This window comes from Canis lupus, chromosome 24, assembly GCF_011100685.1.
Source record: "Canis lupus familiaris isolate Mischka breed German Shepherd chromosome 24, alternate assembly UU_Cfam_GSD_1.0, whole genome shotgun sequence".
Taxonomy (NCBI): domain Eukaryota; kingdom Metazoa; phylum Chordata; class Mammalia; order Carnivora; family Canidae; genus Canis; species Canis lupus.
Window position 1 is genome coordinate 25,471,305 of NC_049245.1, and position 26,109 is coordinate 25,497,413.

Genomic DNA, 26,109 nt, shown 5'->3' on the forward strand with positions numbered 1-26,109 from the left:
CCTATCATGAGGGGCCCCACCCTCATAACCTCCTCTAAAAGTAATTACCTCCCAAAGGATCCATCTCCAAATACCATCACCTTGGAGGGGGGACAGGGCTTCAACATATGAATCTTGGAAAGACACAAACATGCAGTATTTATTGAGTACTAGTGAGTACCAGGAATTGTGCTGGGCTCTCACCCTCCTCTCATGGAACTTAGATTTATGCCCTTCAACTCTGATCATATCAGGGCAAGGTGCTGAGTTCCAACTGCTTTCTTATTGGACAACCTGCATGGCTGAAGGTGGGAGAGCTAGTATAGTGTGATCACAGAGTGATCACCTAGGAACTTGTTAGAAATACAAATTCTTGCCCCCTCCCCCAGAGATGAACTGAATCAGAGACTCTCATGTTTTAACAAGCCCTGATGTGAATGTGTGCTAAAGTTTGAGAAGCACTAGTGGAATGATTGAGCGTGTGGGCTCTCGTGCTAGACTGACTATATTAGAATTTCAACTTTAGTACATAAGAGCTGTGTGATTTTGAACAAGTCAGTGAATCTTTCTGTGCCTCAATTCTTATTTGCAAGATTAATTTAATTGCTTTAAATTATTGTTGTGTTAAGTTATATGAAAAGCTTAGCATATAATTTCCATTCTAGGAATATATCCTGTGGACCTGTTCCAGCATAAGCTGAATGATGTATGTTCAGGATATTCATCGATGCATTGTTTAGGATAGAAAAGAAACACTCTAAATATATATCCACAGGGGGCTAATTTAATAAATCATGGTCTGCCATATAAAGAACAAGGCAGCTTTTTATATTTTCATATGAAAAGATCTCCTGAATTTCCAAGTTAAAAAAAAAAAACAAGGTGCAGAAGTGTGTCCAGTATGCTCCCATCTGTGTAAAAGAAAAAGACTTCATAGAATCTTTATCTATGTATAGGTTATCTCTGGAAGGATACATAGGAGACTGGCAGCAGTGGGGAAAGAAATGGATGGCTGAAAATAGGGAAAGGAGGGAAACTTATTTTTACCATACATATATCTTTTTATGACTTAAAATTTGCAATGTGTATATGCATTTCCTATTCACAAAAAAAATGAAGTTTTAAAAAAGTGGGGAGTACTCCGCAGAGTGCCTGGCAGCGGAGGTAGTGATGATGGCCATTCCACAGCTCTACGGGGGATGATTCATTGCAGAAATGCAGCCCAGAGTTATCTGGCATGTGGCCACAGCCTCTCCTCTCCTCCTTTCATTCAATCCTTGTCGCCCCATCAGAGAACTTTTGCATTTTGAGATGAAAAGCAGCTTTAGGATTCTCTGGTATAACCCTTTTATTCGAAAGATGAGGAAGCCAAGCCCCAGAGAGATTCCAAGCCAAGCCCCAGAGAGGATTGGGGGTCGATGTAGGGACTCTTTCAAAACGTCACAAGCCTACGCTTTCTGAAATTCTGCTTTCAGCAGATCACTGTTCTGCTCAGAAAATGTCATGACACCTCAACCTGGCTCTTCAGACTGGTCATGGTTTAACTTTCAACCAAACCTGCCAACTTTATTTTCCACCTTCTCCAATGTGAATCCTCTACCCTTGTCGGACAGGTCTCTTCATTGACCCCAAATGCTCCTGCTTTTCAGACACCACAACTTCTCAGTGCTGTGTTCTCTGCCTGAAATGTATTTCTCCTTCCTGTCCATTTGTGGATTCCACCTATGCACAGATTCTACCTATGCATAGAAGCAGAATCACACCTAAGTGGTACTTCCTCCAGGAAATCCTTTCTGATTACCCATGCTCACAGAGCTCTCTCCTCCTTAACTGATTAAAAATTTCCTTGTAAAACTTGCACTTCTTAAGAGGGGAATAGGATGCTCCTTGAGCAATGGGAAGTGGACCGGGTAGGCTAGAGCCAGTTCCCCATCCTGCCTCTCCAATTCTGGAGAAAATTGGGCAAATGACCTTGGCCTTCATTTTCTCAGGGAAGCCCTGGGTGAGGATGCCACTGAGTCCTCCTGAAGCCAGGATCCTGTCTGAGAGAATGAACTGCTGAGCCTGTTTCCACCCTGATGTTTACTTGGCCTGGAGGCCCAGCATGATGAAACCCAGCCCTGTTGCTCAGCACCTTGGGAGGCCTCCCTCCAGGGTCCCTCTGTGCTCAGACAGTGGCCCTTTGTGGAGCAGAGGAACAGGACTGAAAGTGGAGCCTCTGGAACACCCCACCCCCCACCAACCTCTAGCTACCCCCACTGGCAGCCATGGACCATCCTGTGCCTGGGTGGCCTGTTTGAAGTCCATGGCTGGCAGTTGGCAGAGTGAGGAAGGGCCTCTAGGTGGCAAGCTAAGCTGGGTGGGTGAGAAAGGGTCCTGTCTAAAAGAGCATCTCTTAGGAGGAAAGGGAAGAGGCTGCTTATAATGGAGCTCTCCAAGGAGGAGTGGGATCTCCCTACAGGCCAGATTGACACTTCACCATCCCGCCACCACCGAATATGCCCCTGGGATTTAGGGCTGGACCTTCTGAAGTGATCTGTCCCTTCTGACCCTAGTTCACTGGATCTTACACTCACTTCAGGTGGGAGCAGGGGAGGGAGGGGAGATTGAGAATCCTTAGATGTGATCCCAAACCTGGTTGGGAGGAGACCAGGGGGAGGGACTACAGGGTGGAAGAGAGTGTGGTACTAGTGAAAGGACACCCACTGTTCTGGAGGACAGGAGACCTGGGACTCCAGCGTCTGCTGAGCCACTGACTTGCTTGGTGAAATTAGCTAGTGTTTCCCTTTTCTGTGCCTCTGTTTCCCTAGCTGTGCCTCACTTTCTTGGCTGCAAAATAAGGGAGGCAAAGTAGATGGATGTCAAGAGTTTTTGCAGTTCTTACTTTTCATCATTCTGTGATCACAGGGAGAAAAGGGAAGGGCTGGGGGTGGGTTGGAGGTGGGTAACTGACACGATGCTCCCTGTTGATTCACCAGCAGTCGCTAGGCAGCCTCTTCTCTGCCTCCAGGATCTCCTCTGCCCTCCGTTTCTCCCCCTCTCCCTTCCACCTGACTTTGAGAGCTTCTTATGATGAGATCTAGAAGCTGTTTGATTTAGATTTGTCTTATCCCATTTTTTGCCGCCCAGAGGAAGGGGCTGTGCATAGAGCAGGAAGGGGGCCAGGAAACAAAAGGGAGAGGAAAATTAAGAGGTAAGAGTGGAAGGGGGGAACATTAAAAGAGAGCTCAGCTCATTAAAAGAGAGCTCCTTTTCAGAAAAAGGAAAGGAGAGGGGGTGAAAGGGGGAGTGGAAGGGAGAGGAGCTAAAAGTGAGAGAAAGGAGGCCCATGAGATGGGGAAAGGGAAAGTACACATGGGAGAGAAAAACAGGAAGAGACTGTGGGAGAAGACCATAGCCTAGGCCAATACACACATGTGGGGACATCTCAGGCTATTCTAGGACAACATATAGGTCGGTCTGGCTGGAGTTAAGTGTGTATGTGGTGGGGGCACAACACTCGAACTGGATGGGGAAGATCTTGAATGCCAGGCTAATGACTTTGGTCTTTATATTTACTATTTTCTGTGGCCCAAATGCCCTATGATAAACTGGGTGAGGCCCAAGAACTGTTTTCATTCATCCATCCATTCAGTAAGGGACGATGTCTCATCCAACTCTATCTCATTGAGCATAGCACAATGTCTGCACAGAAGAGGTAGTCAGGAAATACCTGTTCAAATTGAACACTTGAAAAGAAGTGGAGCAGGGATCCCTGGGTGGCTCAGCCATTAGGCATTTGCTAAACGGCATTTTTGCATGGCCCAGGGCATGATCCTGGAGTCCCAGGATCGGGATCGAGTCCCTCATCAGGCTCCCTGCATGGAGCCTGCTTCTCCCTCTGCCTGTGTCTCTGCCTCTCTTTCTGTGTGTCTCTCATGAATAAAAAAATAAAATATTTAAAAAAGGAAAGAAAAGAAGTGGAGCACTTGGAGAAAGCGAGGCTGAGGCAATCTTGCAGAGAATGTAAGAATAACCAGAATACAAGCTCGAAAGTGCGAAGCGGCCTAGGAGAGTCCAGATAAGAGTTTTGACAGATCAGAGCAGAGCAAGACAGGTTCCCCTGCTACCTACAGCAGGAGAGTCCCAGAGAAGATTGTAAGGGGGTCAGCTTCCGTAACATTCCCAACCGGGATTTCATCCATGTGGCCAGGAAGATAGATTCCATTGGAAGATACAGGGTTCTGTGAGGGAAGAGCAAAGAGTTCTCCAGTGCAAGTGGGGGAGGATTATTACCCGATGAAGAGAATTCAGAACTGGGCACAGCTTCCATAGCCCCCTGTCATGGGAAAAGGTTAGGCATGAATGGGGACCAGTGAGTAGGGTAGAGGTCTGCATAAGATTGGTAGGAGCTGGAAATAGAAATAGAGACAGGGGAATCCCTGGGTGGCTCAGCGCTTTGACACCTGCCTTCGGCCCAGGGCATGATCCTGGAGACCCGGGATCGAGTCCCATGTCAGGCTCCCTGCATGGAGCCTGCTTCTTCCTCTGCCTCTGTCTCTCTCCTCTGTGTCCTTCATGAATAAATAAATAAAATCTTAAAAAAAAAAAGAAAGAAATAGAGACAAATCACAAAGGGTCTCATATACCAAGCTGAGGAGTTTGGATTTCTCTCTTGAGCTGAAGCAGGCCCCTCATTGGAATGTGCTTTGGGAGAATTAGCCAATACAATGGACTGGAGGCCAGCCGACCAGCTACTAATGGGAAATAATTCCAGTACATTTTCTGATAAAACCCATGTGCAAGATCCTTCACACACAATGGTGTGCTTTACCTTGTCACTTGGTTTTGTTGTTGTTGTTGTTGTTCTGCCCATTCTAGGTCAGAGAGCTGCAAAGGCTAGAGGTCATACTTTTGCCAAAAGGGACTGTCCTTTCCTCCTCCAAGGGCCACAACCAGTTCATCTGGGAGATAGATGCTCCAGAGATTTATAAGGGCAGAAGATTGGTGGACAGTTTCTAGCCAGATTTCTGTAGTGTGGCGGGATCTGCAGCCCCTGTCTCTGGACCTGGTGTGAGAGAAGCAGCTTGGAGCAATCTTAACAAGTGACTTCAGGCTCCTGCTTTTGAGCTGGGGGTAGCCCAAGCCTGTAGCCCAGAGTCAGCTCTCTCCCTACCCAGATTTCTCTATAAAAGAGGATGCTATAGTCTAGCCTAGTGTAGAGCGTGTGTGTTTGGAGTCAGACATCCTAGGCCTTGGTTCTCAGCTGTGCTACCTCTTAGCTCTGGAACTATGAGTAAATTATGTAAGTTATCTGGATTCTTATTTCCTTGTATGTAAAATGAGGGTAATAATACCAACCGTACAGAGTCATGAGGGTTGTATATGCTACTGAAAAGCACTTGGCACAGTGCCACACAAACCATAGGCACTGGGCAAGTGTGAATTCCTATTCATTTTTTAGTAACAGAGCTAGGTACTATTGGAGCTGGAGGGGGTCTCAGTAATTGCTGGCCCAGTCGTCTCATTCTACAGTGGTGAGAGGACTCCTGCTATCCAATCTAGGTCTCTTCTGTTGCAGTATCTACTGATTCTGTCTTCATTAGAAGCAAAGAATTGACATCTCTCCTCTGCTCTTAGCCACATAAATCCTTTATGAGCTCTATACCTGCCCATAAAACAATATTTTGACTCCTCCATTTTTCCCCAAGAACATTTGCCCATCATCTGCTCTTTGCTCTGCCAAAGGTATAATCAATTAATGTACCATAGTCAAAGTGTTAGGAATATGTGGAAGGATTGCATTAGCAACATGGTAGGCAAATTCTAAACAAATCCTGTGATCCTGGAATATCTGAAGGAAATTGATTGTAATTATTCCTGGATAAGCTAAAAAAATAAATACAGTTATCCATATATGTTTTTTACTCTGATTTATTTATTTATTTATTTATTTATTTATTTATTTACTTACTTACTTACTTACTTATAGGAATTCAGACTGTTATTTTTATTGTGGTAAAACATACAGAACCTAAAATTTACTCTTTTAACCATTTTAAGGGTACAGTCCAGTGGCATTTAAGTACATTCAAATGTTGTATAACTATCACCTCTCTTCCATAACTTTTTCGTTAACCCAAACAAATTTTTTAACGACTTCCCTCTCAGTTCCTGATAACCTCTGGTCCACTGTTAATTTGTTTATTCTAGGTGGAATCATACACTATTTATCCTGTTGTGTGTGTCTGTCTTCAAGGTTTATCCATGTTGTAGCAGATATCTGAATTTCATTCCTTTTAATAGCTGAATAGTATTCCCTTCTAGGGATTTACTGTATGTTATTCTATTCATCTATTGATGGACACTTCCACCTCTTGCTATTGTGAGAACATTAGCCTACAAGTAACTATCAGTATTTTTTTCCAATCTATAATGAATGAAACTGTGGTAGGCTGAATAATGCCTGCCCCTCTAAACTGAAATCATTCTGAGATTTGCATTGGCCTCTTAGCTGGGATCCCAGCCTGTCCCTCTCCATGACCACTGCCATGGCCTTCTAAGATAGGCCTCATCTCCCTGGGGAACATCTGTAGCACACTCCTACTGGTCTTCTATTTCTACCAGTCCATCCTCATTACCAGCCATCCTTTATTAAAAGGAGAGTGGAGGTCTTCCTTTATTAGATACTAAATGTAAAAATTATTACAAAATAATTCCTTTATTAAATACTAAATGTAAAAATTGTTACAAAATAATTGTAACAGTGGTCTTCCTTTATAAGTACTAAATGTAAAAACTATTACAAAATAATTTAGGTACCCCAAAAAGCATAATGCATATCATTTCAGAGCCATGAGGGTGACTATAATAAAAAAGAGAGGCAATAACAAGTGCTGACGAGGATGTGGAGAAATTGAACCCTCAAATATCGGGACACCTGGGTAGCTCAGTGGTTGAGTGTCTGCCTTTGGCTCAGGGAGTGATCCTGGAGTTCCAGGATCGAGTCCCACATCGGGCTCCTGTGAGGAGTCTGCTTCTCCCTTTGCCTATGTCTCTGCCTTCTCTCTATGTCTCTCATGAATAAATAAATAAAATCTTAAAAAAAAAAGGCAGACATCTGTTAAAAAAAACAAACAATCTCAAATATCGCTGGTGAGGTTGTACAATAGTGAAACTGCTTTGAAAGTTCTTCAAAAAGTTAAATGTAGTTATCACATGACCCAGCAGTTCCACTCCTAGCTATACACCCAAGAGAAATGAAAACGTAAGTTTACACAAAAGTTTGCACATAAAAGTTCATGGTATCATTATTCGTGATAGCCAAGTGGAAACAACCAACCAAATGAATATCAACTGAAAAATCAATAACCAAAAATATGGGATATATATACAATGGAGTATAATTCAGCTGTAAAAGGAATGACATACTGAGTCATGCTACAACATGGATAAATCTTGAAAACATTATGCTAAGTGAAAGAAGCCAGCCACAAAAGACCACATGCTGAATGATCCATTTATATGAATGCATAAAGGGAGAAAGTGGATTAGTGGTTGTCAGGCTGGTAGGAGGGGGGAATGGGGAGTGACTGTTAATGGATATGAGGTTTCTTTTGGAGTGATGAAAACGTTCTGGAATTACAGTAGTGATGGTTGCACAATCTTGTGAATAAACAAAAAAACCCACTAAATTACACACTTAGAAATGATGAATTTTATGGTATGTTAATTATATCTTGAGAAAAATTATAGTGCATCATAGTGCACACTCATGTACATACTACCCAGCTTAAGAAATAAACTATTAGAGATAAAATTGTAGCTTCCTATGTACCCCTCCTTGATTCCATTCCTCTCCCTCTCTATCCAGAGGTATCTACTATCCTGAAGTTTATCCTGGTGTTTATCATGGCTATAAATGTCTGTATAACTTTTACTAGATGTATGAGGATTCCCAAACACAAGATACTATTGCTTTGTATAGTTTAAAGCTTTATAGAAATTTTGTAAGTTGTATCCTCTGTGATATACTTTTTTCTACCAACATTATATTTTTGAGAATGACCCAAAATAATTTTATGTTCCAATTTGACGGGGCCACAGAGCGCCCAGATATTTGGATAGATGTTATTCTAGGTATGTCTGCCAGAGTGTTTCTAGATGAGATTAACATTTGAATTAGTAGACTGAGTAAAGCAGATTGCCCTCCCCAGCGATATCCAGTCCATTGAAGGCTTGAATGGAACAAAAAGGCAGAGTAAGGGAGAATTTGCTCTCTCTGCCTGGATGTTTTCCAGCTGGGACATTGTTCTTCTCCTGCCTTTGGACTCAGACTCAGACCAGAATTTATACCATTGGCTCTCCTGGGTTTCTAGCTTGCCACCTGCAGATCTTGGGAATTGTCAGTCTCCAGGACCACATGAGCCAATTTTTTATTCTCAATCGATCAGTCGATCAATATCCTATTGGTTCTGCCTCTGTGGAGAACACAGACTAATACAATTTGTGATTTTTGTGTCTTGTTTAAGAAATCCTTCCCTACCCTGAGGTCCTGAGAATGATCTTTAGTTGTTTCTAAAGATTTTAAAGTTTTGCTTTTCAACTTTAGGTCTTTAATCCAACTGAAGGTTATTTTTGTGTATGCCATGAGGTAGGAATCCAATTTTAATTTTTCCAAATGAATAATCAATTATTCAGTATAATTTTATTTATTTTTTATTTATTTTTTATTTTTTCAGTATCATTTTAAAAGTAATCCAAAAGTATTCGTTTCACCAAAAAAAAAAAAAAAAAAAAAAGTATTCGTTTCCTAGGGCTGTCATAACAAATTACCACAAACTGGTGGCTTAAAACAGGAGAAATTTCTTCTCTCACAGTTCAAGAGGCTAGAATCTAAAATCAAAATGTCAGCGGGGTTGGTTCCTGCTGGAGGTTCTAGGGGAGGTAACACCCCATGCTTTTCTCCTAGCTTCTGCTGGTCACCTGCCATCCTTGGAGGTTCTTTGGCTTCTAGACATATTGCTCTAGTCCCTACCTCCACCTGCAGATTGCCACCTTCTCTGGGTGTCTGTATACTTTTTCTTCTTATTAAGACACCAGTCATTGGATTTGGGGCCCATTCTAAATCCAGAATGAATTAATCTTGAGGTCCCTAACTAATCACATCTGCAAAAACCCTATATCCAAAAAAGGTCATATTCTGAGGTTCTGGGTGGGCATGAATTCTGTGTGTGTGTGTGTGTGTGTGTGTGTGTGTGTGTGTGTGTGGTGGGGGAAGACAATTTTCAACCCATCACAACATCCTTTGCTATTCTTTTGTAAATGTCATTTCTGTCCTGTATCAATTTTTTCTATATGTGTGGGCAGAGTGATCATTTTGTAATGTCATTCTAAGTCCTTGATGAAATGATTATACATTTTTCATGAGGCAATCTTATTTAATCCTCAAAACTGTCCATGAGGTAGGTACTGCTAAAATCACCCACACCATAGGGAACATACTAGACAGCATTTGCCACATGATGCCGTAGTAACGAAAAGTCCCCCAAATCTCACTATCTTACATCTACAAAGTTTCCTCTCTCACATTAAACATCAGTAGCTGTAGTGTGGCTGTGAGGTGGTTGGAGCTCTGCTCTGTGTGTTTTTTTCACTTTAGGATTTGGGCAGAGGGTGCAGACGCTACCCAGGACATGCCATTCCAATGGCAGAGATAAAACAGTATGCTTTTAAGCTGCAACATGCAGTGGCTCTTCAAGTTTCTGCTTAGAACTGGCGTATAATCTCATCTGCCCACATTTCATTGTCCAAAGTAGGTCCTGTGGTCAAGCCTCATGTGGGAGTGTACTCTTTCCTCAGAGGGAGTACTCAAGTCACATGGCCACTGGCTAGAATGTATAATCTTTCTGGAAGGAGGAAAGCAAACAATGGGAACAATGATATCTCTACCAAAGGTATCAAGTAACTTGTCCAAGGTCAAAGAGCTGAGAAGGGGCAGAGGTAGGATTCAAACTCAGACCCTCTTTCTCCAAAGCCATAGTGTACTCCGTGGCTTCCTGTTGCCTGCTTGATGGAGTCCAAATGTATTTAAGCTTTAGGGCTTCTGCATGTGCATTCCTGTTGCCTGGAGTGCCCCTCTGTCACTTCTGCATGTTCACCTCACTCTTTAAGGCTCCACTCTAATCTCAACCTCTTTGTGAGTTTCTCTCCTCGGAGTGAATCACCATGTGCCCCCCATTACTCTTTGTAAGCATAGATTACTTTGTACTCACACTCTTATCCCCTCTGAAGGGTGGGGATGCACTTGTATTTTCATGTGTCCCTTTGCCACCCCTCTCCCCCTCAGGCCTTACACAGTGTTTCCTAAATGTTTGCAGCATTTGGGGATGAGACAAGATGGGGGCACAGGCTAGAAATGGGCGGTGCTCCTGGGGATGAGAGCACTTGGCCTACTTTTCCACCTCTCTGCACTAAGCTTAGCACCTGGTGCTCCGGTGACTGGCAGTTCAGCTCTGCGTGACTCACCCTGTAAGCCTTCACCCCGTCACCTCGGGGCCCTGGGTTGGGGTGTGTGTGCTGGTGGGATGGGGTGGGGAGGAGGTGGGAATTAACTTTTGCCTTTCAGAAATCTTTCCCTTTCCCTGCCCTGGGAAAAGGACAAGTAAAAGTCCTTCTCTTCAGTGAGCTGGGCAAGTCCCTACCCATGAGACCTAGGAGAGCTGGGAGGCCTTGGAAGGTACAGAAGAAGGAGGAAAGCACTGTTGGGTCAGAGGAGAGGAACGAGGAACCGGAAAGAATGCTGAACTGCACATTGAAAGACTTTACTAACTTGTCAGAGTGATTTAACTTAACCTCTCTGAACTTCAGTTGCCCCTGCTATAAATTTGGAGGACGTGCTGACCTTGGCTTCCTCCCTAAATTGTTGCAAGATAACATAGTAAAATGCTGGAGGCCTTTACGATTGCAGCCTTGAATGCATACAGACTTGTATTAGAATCCCCCCTCATAAGCTGTGCAACTGTGGGAAAATTGTGTATCTCCACGAGCCTTGGTATTCCTGTCTATAAAATGGGCACAATAATTATAGCTTCCTCCCAGGGTGAGAAACTTATGTAATGTGCTTGGCATATAGTGCCCAGTAATATTAGTTGTTTTCATATGAGATGATAATACTTGTTATGTAAGGAAAAGACCACACCAGGTGTCATTTGTGAACATTAAAAGGTGGGAGACAGAGTCTGATTTTTCCTAGAACTGATTGCTTCCTTTAGCCAAGTACAGAGTGTGGCTCAAAGGAATGAGGAAACAATTCATGAGGTGACAACACACGGAACACTGTTTGTCTTCACAGAACTTGGGGGAGGGGTAGAGTAGTCAGCTGGCCCTCCCCAAAGATCAGAGGCTCTGCCCCCTACTCCCCCACCTACAGATGCAGTCCATTGACTTCTTGTCCTCTGCTACTAATCTCTTCACCCTGTCCTGGGGAGGCTGCCTTTATAATAATAATAATAGTAATGAGACCAATGATATTGTTCTTCGAACCTTGTAAAGGCTAATACATTATCTTAGTTATCCTTCATAATCTTGCTCCCCTCAAAAGAATCCAGAGTTAGAAGGAACTTGGGGATTATTCTGCACTTCAGAGATGGGAAAATTAAAATCCGTAGAAGGGGAGGGATTTACCCCCAGAGTGCACGATATGTTGAAAGCAGAGGCAGGATTAGAGCCTGTGGCGCCTGACTCCCAGTACTGTGTCAGCACTTCTTTCATGACACACCTGTCTTTAGTTTTTCATTCTCACTGTCCCCTTATCTACTTTATCTCCTGGACCACTGCAATGGTTCCTAAATGGTCCTCCTGGCCTCTGCTTCCTTCTGAACATACAGGATTTGCTCTGAACATATAGGATTGAAGTTGTCTGGAAGCACAACGTTGGTCTTGTCTTTTCCCTCCTAACAGAACTTGTCCATTTTTCAACTTGAAGGGTCTCTTGGTTTCTAGCTCAGCCTCCAAATGAAGACCCAGTCTCTTCTGGCAGAAAGTAAATCAAATTTTGCTGATTAGGTTGATAGTGAGGACTAGTTTTGCTACTTATGTGTTGAGTATTTTCTTTTTAAAAAAGTGTTTATTTAAATTCCTGTTGGTTGGGATGCCTGGGTGGCTCAGTGGTTGAACACCTACCTTCAGCTCAAGGTGTGATCCCAGTCCAGGGATCAAGTCCCACATCAGGCTCCTTGCCAGGAACCTGCTTCTTCCTCTGGCTCTTCCTCTCTCTGTGTGTCTTTCATGAATAAATAAATAAAATCTTAAAAAAAAATTCCTGCTGGTTAACCTACAGTGCAATATTAGTTTCAGGTGTACAATATAGTAATTCAACACTTCTATGCAACACCCAGTGCTCATCACAACAAGTGTGCTCCTTAATCTCCATCATCTATTTCACCCATCCCCCTCCATCTCCCCTCTGGTAATGATCAGTTCTCTATTGTTAAGAGTCTTTTTCTTGTTTTGCTTCTTTCTTTTTTCCCTTTATTCATTTATTTCGTTTCTTAAATTCTGCCTATGAGTGAAATCATTTGGTATTTGTCATTCTTGGACTAATTTTGCTTAGTATAATATATTCTAGCTCCATCCACATCATTGCAAATGGCAAGATTTCGTTCTTTTTGATGGTTGAGTAATATTCCATTATATATATATTTTTATGCACTCATCAGTTGATGGACATTTGGGCTTTTTCCATAATTTAGTTATTGTACACAGTGCTGCTATAAACATTGAGGTGCACGTATTCCTGTGAATTAGTATTTTTGTATCTTTTGGGTAAATACCTAGTAGTGTGATTGCTGGATTGTAGGATAGTTCTATTTTTAACTTTTTGAGGAACCCCCATACTGTTTTCCACAGTGGCTGCACCAGTTTGCATTCCCACTCACAGCGTAAGAAGGTTCCCCTTTCTCCACATCCTTGCCAATGCCTGTTACTTCCGGTGTTGTTAATTTTAGCCATCCTGACAGGTGTGGGTGATAGCTCATTGTAGTTTTGATTTGCATTTCCCTGATGATGAGTGATGTTGAGCATTTTTTCTTTTTCTTTTAAGATTTATTTATTTATTTATTTATTTATTTATTTATTTATTTATTTATTTATTTGAGAGAAAGAGCAACCAAGAGCAGGGGCGAGGGGCAGAGGGAGAGGGTGAAGCAGACTTCCCTGCTGAGCAGAGAGCCTGATGTGGGACTTGATCCCAGAACCCTGAGATCATTACCTGAGCAGAAGGGAGGAGACACTTAAGCAACTGAGCCACCCAGGTGCCCTGTTGAGCATTTTTTCACGTGTCTGTTGGCCATCGTATGTGAAGACCCAATCTCTTTGAATATGCTTATTGGCGGGGAGCTTATTCCCTCCAAAGGTTGGATAGCTGTGACTATTGGTGAGTTCCTTATAGTGAGCTGAAATTGTCCACCCCAATGTCCACCCGCTGGAGCTGAGTGGCTTTCTTTCACATCCATTTGGTCAGCAAGTTTGTAGTTAGTGTTTAATATGGGACAGGTCCTGGGTGGACTGGGTGCCCAGGGGAACATGAAGATAAATTAGACATGGATCCTTCCCTCAGATAGTGTGGCCTAGGGCTTTGCAGAATTTTTTGTTTTGTGTATTAGACCTGAATAATGAGGAAATAAATCCCCTTTCTGTGTGACAGACCTTCAGAGGTGTGGAGATAGCCACTCCAACCACCCTGTGGTTTCCCTACTTCAGGCTGTTTAAATCATTCATCACACAATGGCATTCAGGTCCTCAGCGTTGTGGTCTCCTCCTCCAGACACACTGTCGTGTGACAGTGTTATCCTCAGAATGTGGGCCCCAGAGCTGGGCCCCGTGGCCCAGATGTGATCCGCCCAGGGCAGCACCAGGCTGGTCTGACCTCTGGTTTCTGTTGATACAGTAATCATGTTCACTTTCCCCCCTCTTCCTTCCTTTCTCCCTTTCCTTCTTTCTTCACTCCCTCCCTTCCTTTCTTTTTTACAGGCACATTGCACTGTTGAACTTGAGGTCAACTCAAACCTTTAAGTCATTTTCACTGGAACTCTTCCTAATCTTGATTCTATTTTGTATTTTTGGCACCTGATCATTTGGAACCGTACTGTCCAATACAGCAGTCACTAGCCCCATGTGGCTATTTAAATTTTAAGCACTTAAAATTAAATGAAATTAAAATTTCAGGCTCTCGTTTGCACTAGCCATATTTCAAGTGCTCTATAGCCACAAGTGGCTAGTGGCTATCATATCAGACAATGCAGGGGCACCTGGGTGGTTCAGTCAGTTAAGCATGTGACTCCTGATCTCAGCTCTTGTCTTGATCTCAGGGTGGTGAGTTCAAGCCCTGTGTTGGGCTCCATGCTGGGCATGGAACCAACTTAAAGAAAAAAAAAAAAAAAGGACAACGCAGGTTTAGGACATTTCCATCACCACAGAAAGTTCAATGGGACTGCTCTGGTTTGAACCAAAGGGCAGGAATTTATATTTATTCTGTGTGGCCCCTCATCTTGTCAGTTCTAGTTCAGCCCCGAGGCTGCTGAGATCTTTTGGAAACTAATTTCGCTTTACAGAGGGTTTGCTGTCCCTTCCAGCTTCATGACAGCAGATTTGATTAGTGTTTCATGCCTTCCTCGGCTTCATCTAAAACCACTGATAAAGATGCCCAGCAGAGCAGAGAGGGCTGCAACTGAACCCTGCACGTGGCAGTTGGCACTCTAGCCCCATGTGGCAGTCATGCAGGAGTTTAACAAATTAGGCCTACAGACCAGGCGCTGTGTGTGGCACACTGAGTACACACAGGGAGACAGGATGACAAGTTGAATAGGATCCTGCTGTGGTGGGTGCTCTGGTAGTTCCAGTGTCTTCATCTCACATGCAGGGCTGCTTCTGTCTGGTGTACAGTAGTTAAAAATGCAGGCTTGGCAATCAGCTTCCTGGATTTGAATCCTGGCTCTGCCACTTTATAAGCTATGTAATGTCTTTGTGTTTTGCTTCCCTCATGTATAGAGTAGGGGTAAAATAATCCCTTTCACACTGTGTTATTGTGGGATTAAATAAGTTAGTACAAGTAAGGCTCTTAGAACAGTGCCTGGAATACAGTAAGTGCTCCAAGCATGTTATCATTAGTTATAACTTTTTCCTTCTGGACAGGCAGTGCTCAGTCTTGCTCAGGGACCTTGGCTCTCTCAGTTCTGCTTTTTCTTAGTTTGTGGATGTCCTTCAAAGTGCAAACTAAGCCTCCTATCCTTGATTTCTTAAGTTCTCAGCTGCCCATTTGGCACTTCATTTCCTATACTGGAGGCAATGACAGCAGGGAAGGACTTGAATAATGGTTGGGCTTTATCCTGACCCTGTGCTGCCTGGTAGAGAGACTAGGACAGGCTTCCCATCTGCAAACTGGGGACAATCAGAGCTGCCACAGAGAGCTATGGTCAGGGCTAAGCCAGACAAAGTGAGTGAAAGCCTGGCACTTGATAGGTCTTTACCTTCCTTTCTGACTTCTGGTAAACCCTTCCAAAGTGCATGACACTTGCTTCTTACCCCTGGCTCAGCTTCATTTAGTATCTAACAAAGGAAGGCAGGCTCATTATTCCTTGCACTTCTGAAGGGCCTGGCGCTGACCCAGGAGCCCTCAGTTTCTTCATCTATGGAATGGAGACACCTAATCGGTATCCCCGTATTCTCCTCGCTGCCATCTCGGGCTTGCTGAACTTGGGTTAATTCCTCCCTGCGCAAGCCTCAGTCTATACTCAAAGTAGGACCTGAAGGAGCGCCTATAAGGGCCGGTGGTTATAACCCCAATTTAGAAAAACTCTTTACTAGGATCGTGCCTGCGCCTGTGTGTGTGTGTGTGGGGGGGGGGGCGGTGTCGGGATCCCAGAGCCAGGGGCCAGCCCTCGGAGGGCCTTTGGAGAGCCCAGAGGTACTGCCACCTGGAAGAGGGCTGGAAGGGGCGCTGCGCGGTCTTCCGCAGGCTCCCGCCGCGGGAACAATGGGAGGGCGGCGGGGAGGTGGGTGGGCGTCGGCCAGGTCCCGGCCGGAGGTAGAGGGGGCGGGCGAGCTGGGCGCCGGGCCGCGGGGTTAGCCCGGGGCACCGGGCCGAGAGCCGAGGCGCCTTAGCCAGGGAAAACCCAGGTCTGCGCCGGCGGGGGCCCGGGAGGAGGCGGGGGCGGGGCCCGAGCCCACCGGGCTGGGCCCGGGAAGGCGAGGAGGCCGGGGGTGGGGGGTCTCCGGTCCCTCGCCCCGCCGCTCTGCCCCGGCCTCTGAGCTAGAGGAGGCTCAGGTAGGCGCCAGGCGCGGGGCCCACGTGGGGAAGCGGGCGGCGGGCGGCGGGCGGCGGGCGCCAGGCGGGCTCGCGGGGCTCAGCCCCCTCCTCCCGTCCCCTCCCTTCCCCTCCCCTCCCCTCCCCGGGGGCCCGCGCGGCTCCTCCCGACGCGCGGCCCCGGCCCTGGCGGCTCCGGCGGCTCCGGCGGCTCCCGCGGCTCCCGCGCTCCCCCGGCTGCTCGCGGCTCGGCGCCGCTGCCTCTAGCTCGCAGGCTGCTGCTGGGGCGGCCGGGATCGCCGCCGCCTCCTCGGGGGCAGCCGGCCGGGGCGGGGCGGAGGGGGAGCCCAGGGTGGGGGGCGGGCGGGGAGGGGGCTGGGCGCCGTGGGAGGGGAGAGGGAGCGAGCGAGCGAGCCGGGCATTTGTGCGCAGCTCGCGTGCGCCTCGGAGCCCGCCCGGGCGGCCGCCGGACTCACGGACTGAGGACAGAGCGCCCGGAAGCCGCGCTGCCGCCGCCAGGTTAGCCTCCCGCGCCGCCCTGCTCCGGGCCCCGGGGAGCCCGCCGCGTCTGCTCCCGCGTGTGTCTACGAGGCGATCGCCGAGGGCTCCGGGCTCGCCCCGGTCCTTGAGCACTGACAGGCCGGCGGGCCGGCTCGGGGGGCTGGACGCCAGCGGGGCGGGAGGCCGCCCAGCCAGGAGCCCGGGCCTCGGTTCGCGGGTCTCAGTACTGGCGCCGGTAGGATGGCGGGATCCACGTCTCCGGGTGTTGGGTGTGAGCGCGCGTGTGCCTGTGGGTCTGTGCAAGTGGTTGGTGTGTGCGCGCGCGAGTGTGCGCTGGGTGTGCATCTGTGCTGCGGGGGGTGTGCTTTGTAGGTCTCCGTGCGTCTGGGCGGGGTGGTGTGTGTGTATCTGGGTGAGGGTGTGTGTGTCTGCGTGTGTCTATTCGTGAATGTGTCTATTGGAGGGTGTGTCCGAATATGTAGCTGAGTGTGTGTACATGTGGAGGAGGGTGTGTGCCAGTGCCTCGCCTGTGGCTGGAGCTGTGGCGGGGTGTGTGTGTGTGTGGCCGTGTGAGCGCCGATGTGACTCCCCGTGTCTGCGCGTGTGAGGGCGGGTGTGCCCCCGCGTAGCCCCCGTGTGCGTGTGCACCGCTTTGTCTGCGCACTGCCGAGAGGAAGCGGTGGGGGCGGCGGCCGAGGCGCTGTAGTCCCCAGGAGCCGGGCACCTGGCCGGGCGGCGGGGGGCGGCGGCGGCGGGAGCGTCCTCGCCGGCGGAGACTCTGCTGGCAGGTGGCGGCCACACCCCAGGGGCCAGAAGGAGCTGGGCGGTCGGCGGAGCTGGCGCACCAGGCGGAGTGGAGCGCGGAGGGCGTGTCCTGCCTGAAGCCCGAGCGTGTGTGTGTGTGTGTGTGTGTGTGTGTGTGTGTGTGTGTGTGTGTGTGTCTGTGTGGGGGAGGGAAGTGGCGACAACAGCGGCCCCCAGGCTGGTGACCCTGGCGGCTCAGGGATCCATTTCCTGTCTCGGCGCGCTGACAGCCGCCTAGAGCCCGACTGGGCCTGGCCAGGTCAGCCGCACTCCCACCGTCACTCTCTCCAGCCCTCGAGGGTAGAGACGCACCTTGGGTGCCCCGAAAGGAGGGAGAACCATTCTCTTAAAGGGCCAGAGCCCATGCAGGAATACTCCTACCCCTCAGGAGACCTCTCCTCTGAGAGGTCTCTGGGTGTGTCTGTACCCCTTTCCTCGTGTACTGGTCTATGCATGCATTTCTAGATTTGTGGTCTGTCTGCATGTGTGTCTCTGTGTTTTTCTTGTGCATTTGGGTGCAGAGGTGTGTTTTATCAGTGAACAATGAATAATGTGTCTTGATGTATTTGTGTATGTGCTTTTATAAGTTCCGGTTATATTTGTTTTTATGTACATACAGCTGTTTGTGTATTAGTGAGTCTATGCATATGGGTTTGCAAGAGAAATGGCAATTTGCTGCCAACTAGGATTGGGTAGAAAAATTTTGTTCAGAGCCACTCTAATATAGAGAAACTGGGTGAAAAGGTGGTTTGGAAATTTAGCCTCTGGTTTTGTGGGTTTCGGTTGCTGGTACTAAAATGTGCGTGGATTAGGGGTAGACTGGATATAAGGACAGAGAGGAACCGAGACTCTTATAGGAGGAAGGAATTGTTCTGGAAGAAGGACATCTGAGTACAAGAATTCTTCCTCCACTTCCAGTTCTTCCTATTACTTCACCTCCCCCTCTGCTGCTCTGCTTGCCAGGATCAAGTGCACAGGATTTGGAGTGTAAAGAGAGGGAGCTGGGAATGTAAAAGGAAGGAGGGTGGATGGGTGATAGGATTGGGGGCCAAGAGCAGATTTCTGCAATTCTTAAAATGTTTCTGGCATCAGAAGCTGTGGAAAGCAAAGCTTGCTGTCCCCTTCCCTGAATCCCTTTCTCAGAACAAGAAAGACTCAGGCCTGGAGCTCAGGAGCCCTGGAGTCTGGTCCAGGGGTCTCCTTTGGACTTTGGTCCAACCCTTTTGTGTTTGTCTGTTTGCCTGGCACATTTGTATCACTCTTCTCTTATGGAAGAGTCTGAACCCCCTAAGCTTCAGTTTCCCTGGCTGAGCAGCTAGTAGGTGAAATTCTGGGGCCCCTTTGGTTTCTCAGAGTCCTGGCATTTATCTCACTGTGACCCAGATTTAGGAATCTACCTTTCTAACCCTCAAGGATCCTGGCCATCATCCCCACTCACCATGTCCCTTTGTCCCCATATACTTGAATCTAGAGCAGTAGTTCTCAGAGTATAGTCACCCCACCAGCAGCAGCATGGTCACCTGTGGTCTTGTTAGAAATGCAAATTTTGGGGGCTCCCCTCAGACCTACTGAATCAATAATAACTCTGGGGGTGGAGCCCAGCAGTCTATGGTTTCATAAACACACGTGATTCTCTTGCCCTTGAGCTCAAGAGAGGTGCAGACAGGAAACTGGAACCTTCTATAGGTTGAAACCCCGGAAAAGCATCTCTTGCCCACTGTTGCACATACTACAGTAGCCTCGCAGCCCTAGCCTGGCAGGTGCAGGTTCTGGTTTCAAGTCTTAGGTCTTTCCTGTCATCTTGGACGGAGTGCTCCTTCACTGAATAATGTAATAACTCATTGACAGTGCCTGCTCTTGGCGGGTTCTGAGCAAGGGGTTTCCCTGCTCTGCTCAGTTCTCCACTCCTTTTCTTGTCCTATTAAACCGGCAAGATCAAGTCCCTGCCCACTTCTTTGGAAACCAGCTACTCTCGCCTTCTTTTAGATCATCCAGGCACCATGAGCTTTCTAGCCTCTGGGATTTTGCATATGCTGTTCCCTGTCTAACACACTTTCCCTCGCTTCTTAGCTTGTTTAACTCCTACTCTTCAGATTTCAGCTCAAGAGTGACTTTCTCAGGGGCACCTTTGCCAACTCCCTTGAATAAGTCTGTTTTTCTTGTTATACATTCTTGAGCTCCCTGTAGTCCATAGTACTCAAGAATTTGCAGTTATACATGAACTTGGTAAATGTCTGTCTGTCTCCCCTCACTGAAGTGCAAACACCATCTGGGCAGGAACTTGCTTATCACCTTTCCTAGTGATCCCACACAGTGCCTGACTTATGATTGGTTCAGTAAATTTGTTGAAGTGGATGACTTTATATAATGGGAGATGGTACTAAATGATACCCAAAGTGTCCTCTCAAGCTCTGACATTGTAGTATCTAAGCAGGCCTCAGATTTTTAGAAGTAGATTTATCTGTCATTTTTACTGCTATATCTACTGGCCATGGATGAACCACGACTCTGTGCCTGGGCTGGTACTGGGCTCTGCTCTAGGGGAGCAGTAGAAAGTTTTCCAGGAGACACAGCCCAGCAAGTTGTCTGTGTCCTCTTGGAATAGGATCCTGCTATGGAATGAGAAAAGGGAGGATGTTGAATAAGAAATCTAAAGATCTGGGTCCATGCCTTGTTTGTGGGCAAGTCACTTTCCCTTTTTTGCTTGTTTCCTCTTCCATAAAATGAGGGTTTTAGGATGGATGGTGTACCTAATTCTGGTTACAAGCATTGGCTCTGGAGTCATTCGGGTTCTGCCACATGCTAGTTGGGTGGACTTGGGCAAGGGACTTCATCTGTTCATTTCTTCACCTGTAAGACAGGACCAATAATAGTACGTGTTCCATAGGATTGTTTTGGAAATGAAATGAGGAACATACATGGAATGATTCACTTGGTGCTGAGCACATAGTAAACATTTGCTAAGTATTAGCATTTGTTACTATTACGGCTACTTCAACATTCTTGAATGCCTTTGTGCTGGGCCTTAAGCGTCCAGAAATGGAAACGAATCCAGCAGTGTTCACAGGCTGGGTGTAGGGGCCAACATGAAAGGATGTACAATATGCAAGGTAACAGAGTGAGGTTGTTCAGGAAGGAAAAGCCTTTACAAAGAAGAGAGATGGTGTTGGGCTGGATTTATCTTCCGAGTAGTTAGAGCAGCATGTGCAAAGACACCAGGGCTTGTTAGGGGAACTCCAAATACTTCTCTTGGTTGGAGCAGAAGTTGGTGAGTTGTGGGGACAGGCGGGGTGATTGAACGGTGAAGAAGTAAGGCCGGAGAAGAACTTTGGGGCCGTATCTGGCCCAGGCTGATGAGCTGGAGTTCTACAGGTGTCGGGGAGCTAGGGAAGAGGATTAAGCTAGCTTGGAAGAATCAGATTTGCATTTCAAAAACATAGCTCTCCAGGTGGTGACAGAGGGTGGCCTGGGTAGTGGAGGAGGGACTGTTGACCTGGAGATTAGGCTCAGAGGAGGGTGGATAGAGACCTAGAAGGAGAAGAAGCACAGGTGGTGGACTGGAGGCCAGCTTGGTCAGGGAGATGAAGGATAGACAAGAGTGACCTTTCACAGGCCTCCAAGGCTGCCTGGTGATGGGAATCTGAAAATAAGAGTCCCAGGTCTGCTGCTCAGAGGATTCACAGTGTATTAATTTCCTAGGGCTGCTTAATGGAGTACTGCAATCTGGGTGGCTTTAAAAAGCAGACATTTATTCTCCCACAGTTTGGAGACAGAAGTGAGGAATCAAGGTGTCAGTAAGGTTGGTTCCTTCTGAGGGTTCTGTGGGGAAGTCTGTCCCATGCCTCTCTCGTAGCTTCTCGTGGTTGCCCGCAATCCTTGGTATTCCTTGGTCTGCAGCAGCCTCTGCCTCGTTGTCGTCGCGTGCTTTTCTCCCTTTTCTCCCTGTGTGTCTTTGTATCATCTCCTCTTTTTATAAGGACACCAGTCATATTGGATTTAGGATCCACCCTAATCCAGTATGACTTCATTTTATTTTAGCTAATTACATCTGCAAAGACTTTTTCCAAATAAGGTCACATTCTGAGGTTCTGGGTAGACATGAATTTGGGGGGACACTTTTCAACCCAGGGCATACAGGAAGATGGAAAAGAGTGCAAATTCTAGAGTCCCACAAGCCTAGCTGCAATCTAGGCTTTGCAATGGAGCAGCACGAGCTAAGAGGAAGTCAGTTACTTGTGCTCAGCCTCAGTTTCTTCTGTGAAATGGGGACAGTAGCCCCTGCAATGTCATGCCGTGGTGGTCAGACCTGGTCTGGATAGCAGGTGTGAGTAAGCCTGGTGAGGTGGCACACTGTCAGCACCCCATAATGATCACTTCCTCTCCGGCACCCCCTGCCCTGCACACTTAGTAGCTGGGATGCATCCCTCAGATCTTGCTTCACTTCCTCATCTGCCCAGTGTGAATTAGCATCATCCAGCTCTCGTTACTTCACCAGATTGTGAATCCCAGGGGATAACGAGAGAGCTCTTTGTAAATTGCTTAAGGGTTTGTTGCTGGGATTTTCAGTTATAATCATCATCAGCATAATAACCCTTGGCCATTGCCACATCCACTGCATTCTCAGCACAGCCCAGCCCAGCCCGCTCCTCTCTGGAGACAAGTCCTCCGTGCCCCTGTGTGCTTGGGAGTATAGCTGCTCTGCTGTCAGTTAGGAGAACCTTAGCAATGGTCCTTGCTCTCTGTTAGCCAGAGAAGGGAAACATGCTCTGAAAGTGACACCCCGAAGGTCACACAGCTGGTCAGTGGCAATTGGAACACCTTGTCTGTGGCTCCCGTTTTGCCCTCTGAACAGCGCTTTCCCCCCTACTTGCAGGGTGGGCCCCAGGAGCAGGATGGTGGGACAGGTAGAGGCCTGGAGAGGGCACTGTGCAGAGCTGGGAGCCAGGGAGCCAGTGGGGAGAGTCCTACTGAGTCAGGGTCGAATCCAGAGCAGGGGCCTCCCTGAGTCCTGAGTGAACAGGCGGTGCCTCTGCGGCTGAATGGGCAGGTTGTTTGTTCTCAGTCTGGCTCTGGCCATCTCTGCTTGCTCCAACGGGAGGAGGCCACCACAGGCAGGCGGGTGGCAGCAATGTGGGGAGCCAGAGCCTGGAGGTAACCCAAGGCTTCAATGTCCCTATTGACAGCCAGGGTTGTGCTTCTCAGTAGGCTGTGTCACTGTAAGCCTTGCCTTGGCTGGTGTAGGGAAGGCTCTGGAAAGGAGAGAAGGCTTATCCTGTCTTGGCAATTGCCCTGAAGTCATCTTCATTTTCCCCAAGCTGGGGGAGCCCAGCCCTTCTTTACCCCTTGATTTTTCTTACCTCCCTCCTTCCTCTTGTTTTCTCTCACTCCCTTGTCCTGCCCCTCCTCCCTCCTCCCCATCTTCTCTCCAGATTAGAGGTCTAAAGATAAAGCTTCCAGACCCAGTTCAAGTAGGTGGTTCTGGGGTTGCTTGGGGCCACTTGTGAATTAGCAGGCCTCAAGTCTTCCTTGGCAGAAGCTCACTCTGGTGACTGATCTTACGTTATTGGCTTACCATGTGCCAGGCCCTGTGCTAAGCGTGTTACAGGCCTTATGTCTCTTAATCCTTGCAACCACCCAGCGAGGCGGAGATTAGACTTCCATTTTATTAAAGGAGGCTAAATAACTTGCCCAAGGCCTACCCAGCCCTCAGCCAACAAATGGCACAGCTGGGATTTAAATCTAAATCTATCCAAAGCCCGTGGGTACTCTTGAATCGTTCCTATCCTGTCCTGGTTGGGACATTCTAGAGTGCTTAGAGGTTCACAGAGGGATGTGCACTTGCTCCAATTCAGAGAACAAATTCTTAGCTCAGAGAGCAGAGTCTCCCGTTCAGGTCTCTCCTACCTCCCAGCCTGTGCTGTCACTTCCCTCAGGAACTGACCTTCCTACAGCGTTAGACCTGGGGTGGCCTGGGCTCTGAGCCCATCATGTCCTAGGCAGTGTCCACCTGTGGGAGAGACATGCATCAGGGGCAGGTGACAGGGCAGGTCTCGAGGTACTTGGCTTTTTCCCTAGATTGGTCACCTTAGTTTTTCATTGATTATCCTGAGTCTTCTAGTTAAATAAGCTTATCATCTGCAAAGAACAATAGCTTTGTCTCCCAGGAAGGGTACTTGGGGGCTTGGAGATCCTCTATCTGGCTCTGTGATGTGGAGGGGAGGGAAGCAGAGACTGGAGCCAGGAAAGTCAGGTTTAGGAGGGCCCTTATGCTAGAAAGGAAAACAAGGAAGCCAGAGCTGCCTAAGAGCCAGAGCAAGACAGTCCAGAGAGAGGAAAGGTGCCTCCAGGCTGGGGTGGATAGGGAACCTCTCACCCCAAGTTCAGCCCTGGAATGCAGATGCCCTTGAAGGTAGGGCTGCTGGATCTGAGTGTCACTTCCAAATCTGAGCAGCTACAGTCAGCTTGCTGGGCCTCTACCCACCCTCACCGGGACCATGCTCATGACCATGGTCAGTTTGAGCAGGTATCTCAACAAGAAGGAACTTTGATTAATGAACAGTAGCTTTAAACCTTCAAGCCACAGAGCTCTCTCTTCATAGTCCAGGAAGCAGAAGTTCAATATGTGAAACAGCTAAAAGGAGAGTAGTTTAGCACCCTACCTCTACCCCTGCCTCTGAAAGTTGCCTAAGACAGGGTTTCTCAAAATTTGCTCCCCCAAGAGTAGCCTAAAGGAGCTTGCTAAAAAAAAGTTATCTTCTAAAATTTGCCCAGAGATCCAAACTCAGCTGCTTCCTGGAAGGGTGGGATCCATGGTGGGGCCTTGGAATCAGCCTGTTTTAACAGATTCCTTGTTCAGGTGACCGTGACCCTTAGGTTTTCAGATGGCACTTGGAGAATGTTGGTCTCAAATGTTTATGAACTTGTGAAGCGCCTTGTACAATTTTGAGAGTGTGCCTTGATTGTGGGAAAGGCTCCATAGGCACCATCTATGTCTTTGAGCATGCGTCATCTTCAGGGTGGTTTTATAGAGTGGTAGGCCAATGACTGGGGAAGGGTCCCTGGGGAGCTCAGGACAGAGTCAGGAGGTAAAGGCAGATCTCTCCTGCCTCTCAGCGCATTACTTGCTTTAAGTGAAGATGCTGAGGGACTGTGGGTCAGTTCTTTCCCCTGTTTGGGCCTTAGTTTTCCCAGCTGTTAAATGGGGAGTTAGACACGATAGTTGCCGGTAGCTTTGATCTGTGGCTCTAGAAGCCAGGTTCCCTGTTGCCCAATTCACATTCTTCACCCTTTTGCTTACCCCCCTCTGAAGGGATTGCCTCTCCCTTTAGCATCTCCCATCTTCAGAGATGCCATACAGAGCCTGGATTCTCGCCCCTTAAGTCCCGCCTGTCCAACCACATGCCCAGGTGCCCAGTGATTTCTGTCTTTCCGTGCCCATTCACAGTAAGTGGTCCAGGTGCCTGTGAGTCTAGGGGTACTCGAGGTAGTCTCTCTTCAGGGCTGGACACTGGGGGCCAGTGCCAAGGACAGGGATTTGGACAATATGTTTCCTGAGGCTCCTGGGACGTGCTCAGTACTTACCTGTATCTCTGCCCCAGGTCCCTGGGTTCTTCCCTGCCAGGAATGCCACCCCCCTTTCTCTAGTCACTGTTGAAATCCTGTCTGAGCATTTTCAAGGCTCAGCTCAGATGCCAACCTCTGTCCCACAAAGTTGTGTGGACCCTCCCATCCCCACCCCCATAATGAAAATCTGTCTTTCCTCTGCATTCCCTTAGCACCTTATCTATTCCCCTCCTGGAGGAGTTCTGCTGATCTTAGTTTTATCTTGGGACATGGCTTGTCTCTCTTGCAGGACTGTGAGCACTAGATGTTTCATGTATCATTCTTTGCCCCCCAGCACCAAGAACAGGAGTTTGCACAGAGCAGGTGCTCAAAAGAAGGATATTGAGTTTTATTTGCAGAATCTGCCTCTGGCCTTGGGCTGGGTTCTCTGGAGCCCCCAGGACCCCATCACTGGTAGGCCATGACTTTACACATATCCCCTCCTTTCTTTGTGGATTGGAGGGAGGCCAAGTAAAGCAAAGGGTAAAAAGTTAAATTCTAGTCTTGACTCTGCCATGTCTTGGCTGTGTGATCTTGGGTAAGTTAATTCACCTCTCTGAGCCTCAGTTTCCTCACCTTAAACCAAAGGGCTAGGGATAACAAGTCTCTTAGGGGCATGGGGGTATTAACTGAAATGCTATGTGTAAAATGCTGAGATGTGAGCATTGTAAAGACTAAATGGTCAATATACAATTAGAATTCATTATTTTTCAGTTAATGGTTATTATCATTGTTTCAGCAGACACCTATTATGGTTTGAGCATTGTGCTGGGGGGAGAGAGTGAGAGACAGAGAAAAATCATTGTAAGAGTCGCTTGGGGGCAGCCCGGGTGGCTCAGTGGTTTAGCGCCGCCTTCAGCCCAGGGCCTGATCCTGGAGACCCGGGATCGAGTCCCATGTTGGGCTCCCTGCATGGAACCTGTATCTCCTTCTGCCTGTGT

General features: G+C 47.6%; 1 protein-coding gene across 3 annotated transcripts in view; it reads left to right on the forward strand.

Moving 5' to 3' along the window:
- EPB41L1 (erythrocyte membrane protein band 4.1 like 1) overlaps nucleotides 1–26,109 on the forward strand; it is a 143,818-nt gene that overhangs the window by 2,730 nt on the left and 114,979 nt on the right. For 2 of the 3 annotated variants that reach the window (XM_038572175.1, XM_038572174.1), the window contains exon 1: nucleotides 16,635–16,780. The exons of the other annotated variant lie outside the window; for it this stretch is intronic. The gene's annotated coding sequence lies outside the window, so the exon portion shown is untranslated. Of the gene's footprint in view, nucleotides 1–16,634; nucleotides 16,781–26,109 lie in introns of those variants that run through there. 3 annotated transcript variants of the gene reach the window in all.